Source organism: Lipotes vexillifer, unplaced genomic scaffold, assembly GCF_000442215.2.
Source record: "Lipotes vexillifer unplaced genomic scaffold, Lipotes_vexillifer_v1.1 scaffold361, whole genome shotgun sequence".
Classification (NCBI taxonomy): Eukaryota; Metazoa; Chordata; class Mammalia; order Artiodactyla; family Lipotidae; genus Lipotes; species Lipotes vexillifer.
The window spans coordinates 1,264,304-1,278,911 of NW_006787562.1; positions in this window are offsets into that span (position 1 = coordinate 1,264,304).

Here is a 14,608-nt window from a genome sequence, read left to right on the forward strand (position 1 = left end):
CTGCATCGCATGGGGACATCAGCTCAGTGCTTTGTGACCACCTAGAGGGGTGGGATAGGGAGGGTGGGAGGGAGACACAAGAGGGAGGGGATATGGGGATATATGTATACATATACACTTTGTTATAAAGCAGAAACTAACACACTATTGAAAAGCAATTATACTCTAATAAAGATGTTTAAATAAAATAATATAAAATAAATTACTTCTGTCTCTTAAGGGAAAAACTAACAGTGGTCTTAGATAAAAGGAGGAAAACCCTGTGCTGTTTATTGGGCAGTCAGTAGAACTTATTTCTGCTTGCTTGAGGAGTGGGAAAGTGCAGACATGACACTCAAGAAAGATCTTATTATATCCTTTCAGCTCCTAGGCTTGTTATATATATTTCCTTCTGAAACCATTTTTCTCTGCCTTGAGAAGGGAGTAGCTATAAAGTAACATGTTGGTAGTGAATGACAAAAGAAGAAACACATAATGTCCATAGTCACATCAATCATTTAATTATTAATTTTTTCAAGCAAAATATTTCAGAATGACTGTCATGGATATGGATCACAGAGACACACAAATCAAGAGGCAATATCAGGTGAAAGGAAGGTATGGTATAAAGTTAATACAGTGGGGTAAAATGAGAGCAGAGGACTACTACTCAGGAGACCTAGATTCATTTACTGTGTGGACTTCCAGTCCCAGAGAGGTAGACGCATTCACTACTTTCTTGATCTTTAGAGGGAGGAATGACTTTAGACTAGCTCTAAAGTTCCTCCCTGCGTTGGTAAACAGTGATTTGGGGTATAATGTATACTCTCAGAACACTTCTGAGGGATCTCATGTACTTAGTTACATCCAGTGAGTGACTGAGTGACTACCTTGGGTGGGTCATAATGGGAAGGTGACTGAACTTTGGCACTCTGTACACATTTTCTCATTAAATACTCACATCCTGAAAACACAGTGGTATTATCTAATTTCCTAGGTGGAAAAAAACAAGGCTTAGAAAAATTTAGCCAGGTACCAATAACCCTGAAAATATCATGGTCCAGTGGAAGAGAATGAAGTCAAGTAGTGAAAGTTTCTTAGAGAAGGTATCAGAATGAAGCAAAATAAATGAAAAATGATTCTGGACATACCAGCAATCCTTAATGATGTTTTCAGAGCAAATGGTATATAGACTCAAAGCATGTGCTGACAAAGGATAGTGGGAATACCATAATGAGGAGCAGGAGAAAAAGTGGAACAACTGACTTACTGAATGTCTGCTTCTTGCCAGGCGTTATGTATAATTCCTCCAATGGACCAACTCCTTTAGTCTCTAATTCACATAAATCCTATGAGGTTGATTCTATTATGGATCCCATTTCAGGTGAAAAAAAAAAAACAGGTTTAAAGTGGCAGTAAGTGAAATGTCCAGCTTGTCCAACAGATCGATAATAGAGCCGAGTCAGTCCCAAGGAGTCTGACCCTGAAATGTGTATACTTTGCCACTGTACTGTATAAAAGCCAGAATGCTTATATTAGGAAGAATCAAGGAAGGCTTCATGAAGGAGGTGGTATTTGTGATGTTGCTGAAGATGAATAGGATTTCATCTGGAGAAAATGGGCCAGGACTGCTCACTGAAGTAGAAGAGGCGTGAGCTAAAATATAGAAAGGTAGGAGTCCCAGGAGAAGATCCAGTGGTCTTTATAGGGGCAACAGTGTGTGTGAGGAAGAAATAGGGATCAAAGGCTAAAAGATAATTTGGACCTTGATATTAGGTAGTCTTGAATGACAGGTTAAAGCATTTGAACATTTTCTTACAGGAACTGGGAAATGATTGAAAGTCCATGATGAAAGCCATGGCATGTCCATATCTGTATTTAGAAAAGACTTCGACTCCAAGATGATAAATTCTGACCAAGCTCTACCTGTGTTCCCAGCCCCAGCAGGGCTTCTGGATCGTGTCAGTAAACTATTTGTGAGAAATCTAAACACTGGCCATATTCTCCTGTTGGACTGGAAACTTGTGGGTTTGACCTCCATCTGCTGTCAGGAGAGTTTGCATAAAAGTTTGCTGCTCCAACCTGTGGTCATTAATTCATCCACAGATTGGTTCACCTCTTGATTCACTGACTTATTCATTTCTATCATGATTCATTCACCAACATTTATCAGGCAACTAGTCTATGTCAGGTACTGTGCTATGTACTGGAATTCAAAAATTGAATGAAATACAGCCCCTGCTCTCAGTTATTTCACTGCACCATAGCAGAGATTGACATTCCAGCCAATAATTGCAATATAATGTGATAAGTACAATCAGCTGTGTAAAGAGAACAGTAGGTGGGACCAGTAAACTTTGTTTGAGTCATATCAAAGGATATGATATGACTGAGAAGTTTCTTTAGAAACAGAAAGTAATTGTTGTACAGCAGAAACTAACAGAACATTGTAAAGCAATTATACTCCAATAAAGATGTGGGAAAAAAAATGGAAAGTAAGCAGGAAAGGAGTAAGCTCAGAGCACACGAACTAGGACCTGAATGATTTGATGGGTAGAGGCAGAGAGATAAAGAGAGGAAGTCATCCCAAGCAAGAAAATTAACATTTTTAGACATGGAGCATTAACATGTTTTAGACTGCCTTATATTTTATTCCTTTACATAACAGAATTTTAACGAGTTCTCATATAAGGCCAGATAATGTATTAGACACTAGTATCACACAGATGTGGTTCTACCCTCATGAAGCTTAAACTGTAGTGTGGAGACTGGCTTTCATTAAGTCATCACATATCAGTATAATACCGCACGGGGGTATAATGAGAGGACAGGAACTTGGAGTGAGATTTCCGAGACTGTGTGTAGAATGGGGTAGAATGAGAAAGGAAAGTAAGGGCCAGATCACAGAGGGTTTTGTACCCCAGAAATAGAAATGTGGACTTTATCCTAAAGGGATGAGAAATCATAGATGAAACGTAAGCCAAGAAGAAGCATATGCTTAGTTGTGTACATTTGAGATACTTCGTAACAGTTTAAACAGCTGGTTTGAGGGTAAGACAAAAGGCAGAAAGAGTAATCAGCAGGCTCTTTCCAAATTTCTAGTGAGAGATGAGAGTAGCCTAATGCCTGTGACTGTGGGGAAGGAGAGAAGATTAAAGAAGAATTAGCAATGTTAAAGAAATAAAAGCAAAAGGATTTGCTGGCCAGCTTGGATTTATGGTATTCTTTCTCATGGCATAACTGGGAATCTACTTGCATTAAAAGCCCCACCCTAGAGACACAGAATCAGGCTCCCAGAAGCAGGGCCCAGTGCATTTTAGCCACTCCCCTCCCACCCCCACCAGCTGACTCTGAAAAACATAGCGTTTGATACCCACTGATGTCAGGGATGTGGAGAACACATGGAGGATGACCTATGGTTTCTGACTTGGGATTTGATGGAAGGGAGTGTGTTTGGTTCCCAAACTCTAATGTGCTCAAGGATCCACTGGGGCACTTGTTATAATGCAGATCCCCAGGCTGTACTATCAAAGATCCTGTTTTCCCCCTGGCCTGAATGTGGGTCTGGGGAATCTCATTCAAAAATGGTTATCACAGGTTATTCCAAAGCAAGAGGAATCATTTGAAGAGAACTCATGGCTAGACCACTGGTCTAGCTCAGCTCACCATTTTGCCCCCTCTCCCTGCTTCCAGTCATTTCAAACTCCTCACTGATGCATATGCTAAGAAATGAAACCAAAGTGGAAGCATCTTCCCTCAAGGTTTTGTTGTGTTTTTCTTCTCCTCTCTTTCACTGGACTCTAAGCCCTTTGAGCGCAGGTCTTTCTCTGTCCCACCCTAAATATAACATAGTGCTCTGCCCGTAATAGGCTCTTAACACATTTGTTACCCCAGATTCCAGCATGGAGAAACTCCAACAGGGAAAGCAAAGCCCCATAGGAAAGAAATTTTAAACAGTACCCATGAGTGAGTAGCATTAGAGCTTTAGAGAATACCATTAGTGAATGTAATCTTTTGTCTACAAACGTCTGTGTTCAGGTCCCCTCACCCTCAACCCCGTGCAAAATAAAATTAATGCTGGCTAAAACTGACATCAAGTACCACTGTGGTAGTAGCTTAGGTTGATAGCATCTTTTTATTGTCTTTAAAACTCTCATTTTAATTGTTGATATAAAATACCAGCTTGGTATGAGGTATTACACTAATTTAAATTTACACAACATTATGGCAAGTCTTGCAAAGTAGACATTATGGCTGCCTGTCAGTTATAAAAGCCCTGATATTTTTCCTCGCTGGGTTGAACATAATTTTTTTAACAGCTTTCATTGGAGGTGGCACCTATCTTTTCCTTTTATCTCCCCTCCCGCCAAGAAAATATTATATAATCACACATATAACTTACTTGATACTTAGATCAGAAAATATTTATTGGTGTGATATATCACTTCCTTTTCCTTTTCATGCTGTTTCTGGAAGCTGCAGAATCTGCTGTTCAATTAACTAAAGGTCAGAGAACTTTCAGCCTTTTCTCACTGTTCCCTCACTGTCAGTTCAATGAGAGTGAGAAGAGCAAAAGCCCCCAGGATGGGTGAGGACCACTGGCAGTAGTCTCATGTGAGCTGTGTGTGGACGCATCTCTGTACAGGCATTGAATCCCTGTGATGCACCAAGACCTTGAGAGTGTCGGATTAACACTTTATCATTAAGGTTTGAAGAGAACCAAAGATGAGTAGATAAAATAGTCAAGATGTCAAAGCTGTCACATTTACTCACAAAAGCAGCAACTAACTAAGGTGAGCTTAGAGACTAGGAGCCCCCACCAAGAAAATCCAAGTTCCTGGATTCAGTTTCCATCTCTGTGACCTTGGTGAGACCAGTCTGACCTGCTCCAGATCTGGGTATTCTAAATTAATCCTCAAAAAGTTCATTTATTCACCTATTTTTTTATTCATCTGCCTGTTTATCTATCAGGTGGGACTTAGTGTTCTGTAAGGGGGATGATCGGCCTTTGGTAGTACTTGCAGTTCATTCTGTTTAACCAAGAAGGTAGGCATCTACAATTTTTTTTTTTTTTTTTGTAAAGAGTTATATAGTAAATATTTTAGTCTTTGCAGCCATATGCTCCCTGTTGTAGTTATTCAAATACTTTCCTGTGCAGAGCAGCTGTAGACAATATACAAACAAATGAGCATGACTTTTGTTTATGAAACTTTATTTACAGAAGCAGGTGGCAGGCCATATTTGGCCTACATACTCTAGTTTGCTGATTGCTGAACTAGGGCCATCCTGGATTTGATGCAAACATCCAATATTTTAGAAAATTCCTGATTAAAGTTGGCATGAGGGGCTTAATAACCTACAGGGTGTGAAGGGAAGACAATAGAAATAGTACTAAATAAGGGTAGGGCTGAATTTTAGCCCTAGAGCTGCCTTTTGCTAACTATGACCAAGGATAATCATTTACCCTCTCTTTGCTCCTATATCTTAACCTAAGTTTCTTTCCTTGGACTTAAAGACTAACAAGGACCTCTTCAATGAATGGTCAAGATAAGAGATGTTTAAACCCTAGTTGTGGGGTGAGCAAGCAGAGAAAAATAGTTCAGTGAAAGCCAGCAAATAATATGTGATCGCTGAGATACGAACCAGAACTACTAAAGGCTTCACTTAGAGCCGATGTGCACGAGATAAAATTGATGTATCTTTTTCTCCAGAAAAGAGCCTGTCTCTGTTCAAAGTACAAATCATAAGAAATGCTTTGCCATAAGCAAGGAAGCTAGAGAAAATGAAAGTTTACAAATTGACCCTGGAACTAAGGTCTTTTTTATAGGTTCAATGGAAAAGTGAAATAAGCAAAAGCTCTTTCATAATCATAGCACTCATTCATTCGAAAAGTGCCTTGATAATTATCAAAGCAATCCTTCCTGCATTACTAAGAAGCTGCTCACTGGATGTGACTTGAGTGACTTTCTGGCAACTTTCCAATTAACCTATCCATCCCCAAGATCATGTTTTCTAGATTTGATTGTTTTCTGCTTCATGGATGACGTGTGGCTGAAAAAAGACCAGATGAGAAAAGCAGACACAGATTGCCTAATTTGTATATGGATCAATCCACAGAAATTTGTCAAGCATCATCCTCTGTTCTCTAAGGAACACAACATTATCGGGCGAAGCATTACTGAGTGTCAGAACACACGCAGAGGGTAATTCATAGTTATCAGATGAAAGATCTGGATGCTAATTTCTGACCAAACCTAGAGGAAGAAGTTGACTTTTGCAAGTGGTCAGAAAAACTCAGAGACACAGTGGAAACATTATGCATGAAACGTAAGGGTTGTCTTCAAGATATGAAGGCAGCATACGCGGTATGGAAGTACATAGAGAATAGACTAGTAAATGAAGGTATCAAATGAATACGTCTGGGAAAGTAGGTTAGGTTATATTGGGAAGGACTCCAAGTTACACCATGGGAGGCTTGTAGATTCTGTATCTGCAGTGACAAAGTAGGGAATATAAGTGAAGCAAACTGAGAGGGCGAGAGCAGAGGGAGGGAAAGAAGGAGAGGAGAAAGCAAGAGGAAGCAGGCAAGAAGGAAAACAAGTCACCAAGGACACTGCTGCTACTGATAAGGGGCAGTTGGTTTTCAGTTCAAGGACATTTTGTGTCCCATGGATGGGAGCTCAGTGTTGCTCATCATGTAATTTTTCAGGTTGAGGGACAGATCTAGACCTTAATGTGAAATATCCTACATACTAAGGCTGGCCAACTAAACCTTTTTTAAGCACTGTGTGAAGCAAAATAACAGCAATGACAAAACTCCAAACATTTAAGGGCATAATCTGCTGACAGCATGTTTGTAGCCTCTGGGCTGTCTAGAACATACCAGGGAGAACTTGACAGGAATCTAGAAAGGACAGCACTCGGGGGGTGCTGAGAGGGAGAGGCTTGAGAGCTGGTGTGAGGCTCGGGTAGTCCAGGTGGGGGAGGATGAGATGGACTTGACCGTGGCTCTGGGAAATGAGAGGGAAAGGGAGAGGTAGATGGGGCACAGTGCGAGCTGCAGAGGGAGATAGAGTACGATTGGATCTTTCTCAGAGAGCTAAGAGAAACCCTGTGTTCTGTTTTTCCTCATCAAATGGCCCTGCCTGTGTAGGACACATCCTCAGTTAACTTTTCTCTGTGCTGAAAATATGTTTTAATTGCTTTGCTATTATTTATTTCCCAGTTCAAAACTTCCATTCCCCCCCTCCCCAGGTAAACTTGAATGCACGTCCAAGTGAAGGTTGTAATCTTTAAATTTTCCAAATAGGGACTCATCTTACAGTCCTATTTTGATGTGTGTTTTTTTTTTCTCCTGCATTTCATGTTAAAGAAGATCAAGGGCTTGCAACTAAATTACTTTAGAGATAAATGAGTCATTGGAAAATGCACTACTTTTGAAGAAGAATATTCTTTTATTTTCTCTTCTTGTGCCAATGCTCTTCTCTTTTTTTAAAAAAATTTTTTGAATTTTATTTTCTTTATTTTATTATACAGCAGGTTCTTATTAGTCATCAGTTTTATACACATCATTGTATACATGTCAAACCCAGTCGCCCAATTCATCACACCACCTCCCCACTGCCACTTTCCTCCCTTGGTGTCCATATGTTTGTTCTCTACATCTGTGTCTCAATTTCTGTCCTGCAAACCAGTTCATCTGTACCATTTTTCTAGGTTCCACATGTATGCGTTAATATACGATATTTGTTTTTCTCTTTCTGACTTACTTCACTTGGTGTGACAGTCTTTAGATCCACCCACGTCTCAACAAATGACCCAATTTCGTTCCTATTTATGACTGAGTAATATTCCATTGTATATATGTACCACATCTTCTTTATCCATTCGTCTGTCGATGGGCATTTAGGTTGCTTCCATGACCTGGCTATTGTAAATAGTGCTGCAGTGAACATTGGGGTGGATGTGTCTTTTTGAATTATGGTTTTCTCTGGGTATATGCCCAGTAGTGGGATTGCTGGATCATATGGTACTTCAATTTTAATTTTTTAAGGAACCTCCATACTGTTCTCCATAGTGGTTGTATCAATTTATGTTCACACCAACAGTGCAAGAGGGTTGCCTTTTCTCCACACCCTCTCCAGCATTTATTGTTTGTCAATTTTCTGATGATGCCCATTCTAACTGGTGTGAGGTGATACCTCATTGTAGTTTTGATTTGCATTTCTCTAATAATTAGTGATTTTGAGCAGCTTTTCATGAGCTTCTTGCCCATCTGTATGTCATCTTTGGAGAAATGTCTATTTAGATCTTCTGCCCACTTTTGGGTTGGGTTGTCTGTTATTTTAATATTGAGCTGCATGTGCTGTTTATATATTTTGAAGATTAATCTTTTCTCCATATATTCGTTTGCAAATATTTTCTCCCATTCTGAGGGTCGTCTTTTCGTCTTATTTATGGTTTCCTTTGCTGTGCAAAAGCTTTGAAGTTACATGAGGTCGCATTGCTTATTTTTGTTTTTATTTTCATTACTCGAGTTGGATCAAAAAAGATCTTGCTATTATTTATGTCAAACTGTGTTCTTCCTATGTTTTCCTCTAAGAGTTTTACAGTGTCCAGTCTTACGTTTACGTCTCTAATCAATTTTGAGTTTATTTTTGTGTATGGTGTTAGGGAGTGTTCTAATTTCATTCTTTTACGTGTAGCTGTCCAGTTTTCCCATTACCACTTATTGAAGAGACTGTCTTTTCTCCATTGTATATCCTTGCCTCCTTTGTCATAGATTAGTTGACCATAGGTGCGTGGGTTTTTCTCTGGGCTTTCTATCTTGTTCCATTGATCTATATTTCTGTTTTTGTGCCAGTACCATATTGTCTTGATTACTGTAGCTTTGTAGTACAGTCTGAAGTCAGGGAGTCTGATTCCTCCAGCTCCGTTTTTTTCCCTCAAGACTGCTTTGGCTATTCAGGGTCTTTTGTGTCTCTGTACAAATTTTAACATTTTTTGTTGTAGTTACGTAGAAATGCCATTGGTAATTTGATAGAGACTGCATTGAATCTGTAGATTGCTTTGGGTAGTATAGTCATTTTCACAATATTGATTTTTCCAATCCAAAACATGGTATATCTCTCCATCTGTTGGTATCGTCTTTAATTTCTTTCATCAGTGTCTTATAGTTTTCTTCATACAGGACTTTTCTCTCCCTAGGTAGGTATATTCCTAGGTATTTTGTTCTTTTTGTTGCAGTGGTAAATGGGAGTGTTTCCTTAATTTCTCTTTCAGATTTTTCACCATTAGTGTATAGGAATGCCAGAGATTTCTGTGCATTAATTTTGTATCCTGCAACTTTACCAAATTCATTGATTAGCTCTAGTAGTTTTCGGGTGGCATCTTTAGGATTCTCTCTGTATAGTATCATGTCATCTGCAAACAGTGACAATTTTACTTCTTCTTCCCAATTTGTATTCCTTTGCTTTCTTTTTCTTCTCTGATTGCCATGGCTAGGACTTCCAACACAATGTTGAATAATAGTGGTGAGAGTGGACATCCTTGTCTTCTTCCTGATCTTAGAGGAAATGCTTTCAGTTTTTCACCATTGAGAATGATGTTTGCTGTGGGTTTGTCGTATATGGCCATTATTATGTTGAGGTAGGTTCCCTCTGTGCCCACTTTCTGGAGAGTTTTTATCATAAATGGGTGTTGAATTTTGTCGAAAGCTTTTTCTGCATCTATTGAAATGATCATATGGTTTTTCTTCTTCAGTTCGTTACTATGGTGTATCACATTGATTGATTTGTGTATATTGAAGAATCCTTGCATCCCTGGGATAAATCCCACTTGGTCATGGTGTATGATCCTTTTTATGTGTTGTGGATTCTGTTTGCTAGTATTTTGTTGAGGATTTTTGCATCTGTATTCCACAGTGATATTGGTCTGTAATTTTATTTTTGTGTAGTATCTTTATCTGGTTTTGGTATCAGGGTGATGGTGGCCTCATAGAATGAGTTTGCGAGTGTTCCTTCCTCTGCAATTTTTTGGAGTAGTTTGAGAAGGATGGGTGTTAGCTCTTCTCTAAATGTTTGATAGAATTCACCTGTGAAGCCATATGGTCCTGGACTTTTTTTGTTGGAAGATTTTTAATCACATTTTCAATTTCATTACTTGTGATTGGTCTGTTCATATTTTCTATTTCTTCCTGGTTCAATCGTGGGAGGTAACACCTTTCTAAAAATTTGTCCGTTTTTTCCAAGTTTTCCATTTTATTGGCATACAGTTGCTTGTAGTAGTCTCTTAGGATGCTTTGTAGTTCTGCGGTGTCTGTTGTAACCTGTCCTTTTTCATTTCTGATTTTATTGATTTGAGTCCTCTCCCTCTTTTTCTTGATGAGTCTGGCTAATGGTTTATCAATTTTGTTTATCTTCTCAAAGAACCAGCTTTTAGTTTTATTGATCTTTGCTATTGTTTTCTTTGTTTCTATTTCACTCATTTCTGCTCTTATCCTTATGATTTCTTTCCTTCTGCTAACTTTGGGTTTCGTTTGTTGTTCTTTCTCTAGTTCCTTTAGGTGTAAGGTTAGATTGTTTGAGATCTTTCTTGTTTCTTGAGGTAGGCTTGTGTAGCTATAAATTTTCCTCTTAGATCTGCTTTTGCTGCATCCCAAAGGTTTTGGATCGTCGTGTTTTCATTGTCATTTGTCTCTAGGTATTTTCTGATTTCCTCTTTGATTTCTTCAGTGATTTCTTGGTTTTCTAGTAACGTATTGTTTAGTCTCCATGTGTTTGTGTTTTTTACGTTTTTTCCCTGTAACTGATTTCTAATTTCATAGCATTGTGGTCAGAAAAGATGCCTGATATGATTTCAATTTTCTTAAATTTTCTGAGGCTTGATTTGTGACCCAAGATGTGACCTATCCTGTAGAATGTTCCATGCATACTTGAGAAGAAAGTGTAATCTGCTGTTTGTGGATGGAATGTCCTATAAATATCAGTTAAATCTATCTAGTCTAGTGTGTCTTTTAAAGCTTGTGCTTCCTTATTAATTTTCTGTTTGGATGATCTGTCCATTGGTGTGAGATGTTAAATTCCCCCACTATTATTGTATTACTTTCAATTTCCTCTTTAATAACTGTTAGCAGTTGCCTTATGTATTGAGGTGCTCCTTTGTTGGGTGCATATAAATTTATAATTGTTGTATCATCTAATTCAATTGATCCCTTGATTTTTATGTAGTTTCCTTCCTTGTCCCTTGTAACATTCTTTATTTTAAAGTCTATTTTATCTGATATGAGTATTGCTACTCCAGCTTTCTTTTGATTTCCATTTGCATGGAATAACTTTTTCCATCCCCTCACTTTCAGTCTCTGTGTGTCCCTAGGTCTGAAGTGGGTCTCTTCTAGATAGCATATAGATGGGTCTTGTCTTTGTATCCATTCAGCGAGGCTGTGTCTTTTGGTTGGAGTATTTAATCCATGCACATTTAAGGTAATTATTGATATGTATGTTCCTGTGACCATTTTCTTAATTGTTTTGAGTTTCTTTTTGTAGGTCCTTTTCTTCTCTTGTGTTTCCCACTTAGAAAAGTTCCTTTAGCATTTGTTGTAGAGCTGGTTTGGTGGTGCTGAATTCTGTTAGCTTTTGCTTGTCTGTAAAGCTTTTGATTTCTCCATCGGATCTGAATGAGATCCTTGCCAGGTAGAGTAATATTGGTTATAGTTTCTTCCCTTTCATCACTTTAAGTATATTATGCCACTCCATTCTGGGTTGTAGAGTTTCTGCTGAGAAATCAGCTGTTAACCTTATGGGAGTTCCCTTTTATATTACTTGTTGTTTTTCCCTTGCTGCTTTTAATATGTTTTCTTTGTCTTTAATTTTTGCCAGTTTGATTACTATGTGTCTTGGCATGTTTCTCCTTGGGTTTATCCTGTATGGGACTCTCTGAACTTCCCGGACTTGGGTGGCTATTTCCTTTCCCATGTTAGGGAAGTTTTCGACTATTATTTCTTCAGATATTTTCTCGGGTCCTTTCTCTCTCTCTTGTCCTTCTGGAACCCCTGTAATGTGAATGTTGTTGCGTTTAACATTGTCCCAGAGGTCTCTTAGGCCATCTTCATTTCTTTTCATTCTTTTTTCTTTATTCTGTTCCACAGCAGTGAATTCCACCATTCTGTCTTCCAGGTCACTTATCCGTTCTTCTGCCTCCGTTATTCTGCTCTTGATTCCTACTAGTGTATTTTTCATTTTAGGTTTTTTTGTTGTTCATCTCTGTTTGTTTGTTCTTTAATTATTCTAGGTTTTTGTTAAACATTTCTTGCATCTTCTCCATCTTTGCCTCCATTCTTTTTCTGAGGTCTTGGATCATCTTCACTATCATTATTCTGAATTCTTTTTCTGCAGGGTTGCCTATCTCCACTTCATTTAGTTGTTTTTCTGAGTTTTTATCTTGTTCCTTCATATGGTACATATCCCTCTGCCTTTTCATGTTGTCTTTCTTTCTGTGAATATAGTTTTTGTTCCACAGGCTGCAGGATTGTAGTTATTCTTGCTTCTGCTGTCTTCCCTCTGGTAGATGAGGGTATCTAAGAGGCTTGTGAAGTTTCCTGATTGGAGGGACTGGTGGTGGGTAGAGCTGGGTGTTGCTGTGGTGAGCAGAGCTCAGTAAAACTTTAATCTGCTTCTCTGCTGATGGGTGGGGCTGGGTTCCCTCCCTGTTGGTTGTTTGGCCTGAGGTGACCCAACACTGGGGCCTACCTGGGTCTTTGGTGGGGCTAATGGCAGACTCTGCGAGGGCTCACACCAATGAGTTCTCTCCAGAACTTCTGCTGCCAGTGTCCTTGTCCTCACGGTGAGCCACAGCCACCCCCTCCCTCTGCAGGAGACCCTCCAACACTAGCAGGTAGGTCTGGTTCAGTCTCCTATGGGGTCACTGCTCCTTCCCCTGGGTCCTTCTGCACACACACTTTTTGTGTGCCCTCCAGAAGTGGAGTCTCTGTTTCCCCCAGTCCTGTCAAAGTCCTGCAATCAAATCCCACTAGCCTTCAAAGTTTGATTCTCTAGGAATTCCTCCTCCCATTGCTGGACCCGCAGGTTGGGAAGCCTGATGTGGGGCTCAGAACCTTCACTCCAGAGCGTGGACTTCTGTGGTATAAGTGTTCTCCAGTCTGTGAGTCACCCACCCAGCTGTTATGGGATATGATTTTACTGTGCTTGCGCTCCTCCTACCGTCTCATTGTGGCTTCTCCTTTGTGTTTGGATGTGGGGTATCTTTTTTGGTGAGTTCCACTGTCTTCCTGTCGATGATTGTCCAGCAGCTAGTTTGTGATTCTGGTGTTCTCACAGGAGGGAGTGAGAGCCTGTCCTTCTACTCCTCCATCTTGGTTCAGGGCCCCAATGCTCTTCTCTTTGAAGAAACTTTTCCTAACCACTGCAGCACACAATAATCCTTTATTTATATATTTTCGTTATTCTAAAAGTTTCCAGGGTATAGTTCATTTTCAAAATGTAGAGATTTATTTTGTGTTCTGATTTAAAGATTGTATGCTTATTAAAATACTGTTATTTCACAAAAATACAGAACGGAAATTTAAATATCCCCACTGCAATATATTTGTTTTAAATGGTGTCTTCTATACGTTGTTCCAAAACCTGAAGTTTCTTATTTAATAATAAATATGTATATATATTTCAATAAACATAAAATTGCATTGGCATTTTAATAGCTGCGTAATATTCTATCTGTGTATATATCTACACAAATATAGCTACAATATGTTATTGCCTTCTTAGTGGCTGTTTACGTTTGTTTCCAAATTTTCAAAAGTCTTATGTCAGTGAAGTAGACATCCTTTATGCTCAGTTACATGTCCTCATCCAGTAGTTTCCTTAAGATACAGAATTTAAATGGTTGTGTTGAAAGATACAAGTTTTAAGGATATTTGACAAATTTCCCTCATGAGTGCTGTCACATTTACTTGCAGTAGCAAATGGAAGTGTGGCCCCTTCCCCCTTCCCTCAGCCATGAACATTAGCAACCTTTACAATATTTAACTATCTGAGAGGTAGAATTTTGTCCCTTTAGTTTCTATAAAATGTACTGGTTGTTTCTCTCATTTGGGGATTTAGATATTTACTGATTTTATTGATGTTTAAATATCTTAAAAGCATTTGTCTTACCTTCCCTGTAGGAATGTAATGGCTTAAGATGTTATTTCCATTTATAACTGCCATCTCTATCATGGCTCTATCATTTTTAATTCTTTGTAGAACAGTGACCTTCTAGCCTTGCACCCCTACCAAAAAAATGAGGAATCCTGACATTAAAAAAAATAAATTAGGGCTTCCCTGGTGGTGCAGTGGTTGAGAGTCCACCTGCCGATGCAGGGGACACGGGTTCGTGCCCCAGTCTGGGAGGATCCCGCATGCCGCGGAGTGGCTGGGCCTGTGAGCCATGGCCGCTGGGCCTGTGTGTCCGGAGCCTGTGCTCCGCAACGGGAGAGGCCACAACAGTGAGAGGCCTGCTTACCGCAAAAAAAAAAATAAAAAATAAAAATAAAAAAATTATTAATATGCTTTTTCATCTCCAAAACAGCAAAGATTTATTGATAGCCTACTCTGTGTTAATTTTTCATTCCTGC